Consider the following 3,720-nt stretch of genomic DNA (forward strand, 5'->3'; position numbering starts at 1 on the left):
GTACAATTAAGTGTTCTGGAATACTCATACTTCTCAATGTTGTCCATAGCTTGTCATGATCCACACAATCGAAAGCCTTTTCATAGTCAATAAAGTACAGGTAAACATCCTTCTGATATTCTCTGCTTTCAGCCAAGATCCATCGGACTACAAAACAAGATTGGTGATGTGAACCCACCAGGCGCTCTGTGGGTGAAAGATGTGGAAGTCTGCTTCCGTCAGTAACTATAGCCTTGGAAGCTCTATGGGACAGTTGTATTCTGTCCTTTAGGGTAGCTGTGAGTTGAAATAAACTCAATGGCAATGGTTTTTGTTCTTTTTTTTGTCTTATGGCTAAATTTTCCTAAAAATGGTTTCATCAATTTTTCTTACTCCAAAGGTTTACAAGAATACTGATTTTCTATATACTAAATGACCAATCTTTGCCAGTGCACTGAAATGAACTGAAATAAAAAATACACCTTTTAAAATTAAACTAGGAAATAGTCACAATCTCATAATACACATTACATTAAATTTCTTCAGGTAGAATGACAAAATCTAAAAGCTCCCCCCTAACTTTAAATAAACTAAACGTCTGAAGAATTCTAAAGGGCTCTAAGGAACCAAGGTGGCAGAGTGGGTTATGCATTGGGCTCCTAACTTCAAGGTCACTCAGTGTTGAGCATGATGAGGCTGGCTGCCCTGTAAAGATTGAAAGCCTTGGAAACTCTAATGCAGTTTTACTCTGTGTTATAGGATCACTATGACTGAGAATGAACTTGATGGCAGTGGATTTGACTTTTAGTTTGAAGGGCCCTGGTGTAGTGCTTCAGTATAAGCACTCAACTGCTAACCACAGTGTCAGTGGCTCAAACCCATCAGCTGTTCTTTGGAAACACTACACAAGTCATAACTGACTTGACGGCACCCAACAACAAAAAACTTTCCTAAATACCTGTTTATTAAAGATAAGAACAGGTGGCAGGGGTGGCTAACAAGAATCTGTTGAACTACTTTGGAGAGTCATGAAGGAGGTATCTCTTAGATACTCAGATTTATTTTCTCAGGTCTTATTTCTTATCTTACACAAAAAGATCTGGAGGTAATGAGGGGCAGAGAACAGGAAACTGAATTGTAAAACTGAAATGATCAGTTTTATAATTACTGACACCAAAGTCAATGTGCAAGATCAACACAGTAAAATGAATCAAAGACTTGTGAGTCATGGGGCTTTACTGTGAAGCAAAGAATATGCATTAACTATGATTTCTTCCAAGTTGACCTGCTTACATGAAAAGAGAGAAAGAATGGAAAGTCAGGCAGGCTCTACCACTAAAACAAACATGGCACCAAATAATTCCAGAGAACATATGCAATAGTACAAAAATATCAGTAGGTAGCAGATAAATTAGCAGCTGCTATTGTTTTTGTAACTCCCAGCATAAGAATGGGTAAAAACCCATTGCCATGGATTTTTTTAGTTAATTATGGCTCATAATGATTCTTTTTAGGGTTTCAGAGGCTATAAATTTTTATTGGAGCAGAAAGCCTCATCTTTCTCCCTTGGAGTGGCTGTTGAGTTTAAACTGCTGACCTTAGGTTAGCAGTTCATTGCTTATCTTACAGCGCCACCAGGTGTAATAGCGAGGCACTTATGGCCCACCAAGGGGACTGGATTGTTGCTAAGTGCAGTCAAGTTTGTTCTGACTCATAGCATCTGGTGAATTTGAACTGCTGATCTTGTGGTTCAAACTAACCTTGCAGTCCAATACATTATCCCACAGAACCACACCAGGACTCCAGGGTATTCAATGTTGTTGTTAAGTGTCATTGAGTTGATTCCTACCCATAGCAACCCTGTATAGTTTTCAAGGAGCAGCTGGTGAGCTTGAACCACCAACCTTGCAGTTCAAAACGACTTTGCAGTCTGACATGTTAGCTCACAGTGCCATACCAGAACTCCAGGGTATTGAATAGAATTGAATAATGTATATAAGGGACATGGCACACTTGTGGGAAAGAGACCATGGTAATTAAAGTGTATGGGGATCGGTCAGTTACCATCCTGCTAGGTTTAAAATGAGCCAACTCAGAGGTGGAAATGGGGGGTTCATGAAAAGTAGACAAGAAAAGTCATCGTGGAGGGCACCCTTTGAACCCAAGAGCCCTTCAGTGAAACTCCTTAATCCAGGAGACAAATAGACAGTGTCTACAGACACTGTAGACAGTGAAAGATGGTAAGACAAGTGGTAGCAACAGAAGCAGGAGACCAGAAGCAGATGGCATGGTGGGCTTCCTGGCCCAGGAGGCAAGATTGTTGAGTGCTTTTGGGCAGGAAGTTTGCTGGCAGAGTGGAGTGTCTTCAGGTATTTGGGGAGCTAGGCTTGCCAACCTATGGAGTTAAAGCTGAATGCATACTAGTAGAATGGTCATTTTTGGTAGAGCTAAAAAAGCTTTGTAACACTTGCTGGAGGAGGGCAGACGTCAAAGAGCCTTGGGGTCTGGGTATGTCTCAGGCATGGTTGAGAAGAGGCTGTTCTGACGGAAGAACCTTATCTGGAACCTTCCTGGTCCTTAATTATAATCAGTTACTTACCTAACAAACCCCGTAACTATGAGTGTTGGCTGTGAGTTTTGTGTGATCACTGCAACAAATTATTGAACCCAGAACAGTAGAAAGTTCTGTGAGATGGATGACTGCTATCAGAACTTTTAAAGAAGGTTGGAAGGTGGAGGCATGTCTGATCTCTACTTCATAGGAACCAGCCTTAGGCTGATACTGATGGTGATTCTCCGCCACCCATCTTGTGAAATTGAAGGAAGTCAGATACCACCACTCTCCCATTTTTGCAACCACTGGTAACGTAGTGATTATGGGTCTGGCTGCTAATCTCAAGGTCAGCAGTTCGAAATTAGCAGTCATTTAGCAGGAGAAAGATGAGACTTTCTGCTCCTGTAAAGATTTACAACCTTGGAAACCCTATACAGGGTCGCTATGAGTTGGAACTGACTCTATATAGCATATAACCTCCATTGGCAGTGAATTCTTGGGTAATTACTTAACCTCTCTGCTTCAGTTTTCTCATCTGTTAAATGGTACCCATCACATAGGGTTGGTATAATGGCTAAATTAGTTAATGTTTGGAGTCCTGGTGTGGCTAACGCACTGGACTGCAAAGTTGGTTTGAACTACTAGGTTGGTGGTTCAAACTCACCAGTCATTCCTTGGAAACCCTATACAGGGTCATTATAGGTCAGAACCAACTCAATGGCACTCAACAACAAGTTAATATTTACAAAGGGCTTAGAGGAGTATCTGGAACACAGTAAATACTATAGTGTTATTAAGTGCGTTCGAGTAAGTTCTGATTCATAGCATGACCTGTATAGTGTTTCTAAGGAGTGACTAGTGAGTTTGAACCACCGACTTTGTGATTCAAGTCAACCTTGTGGTCCAGTGCTTTATCCCACAATGCCACACCAGGACTATGTTAAGTAAATATTACATATATTTTATAGGAGTCCTATGTGGCATTGTAGAATAAGCACTTGACTGCTAACCATAAGGTTGGTGGTTCAAACCCACCAGCCACTCTATTTGGAAACCCTATACAGGGTCACTATGAGTCAGAAGTGTCTCAACAGTGCTTAACAACAATATATATGTCTGTCTGTATATATATATATATATATAGTAAATACACCCTCTTCCCTCCTTCTCACCCAAGTTATTTTTAT

This window comes from Chrysochloris asiatica, unplaced genomic scaffold, assembly GCF_000296735.1.
Source record: "Chrysochloris asiatica unplaced genomic scaffold, ChrAsi1.0 scaffold00279, whole genome shotgun sequence".
Lineage (NCBI taxonomy): Eukaryota > Metazoa > Chordata > Mammalia > Afrosoricida > Chrysochloridae > Chrysochloris > Chrysochloris asiatica.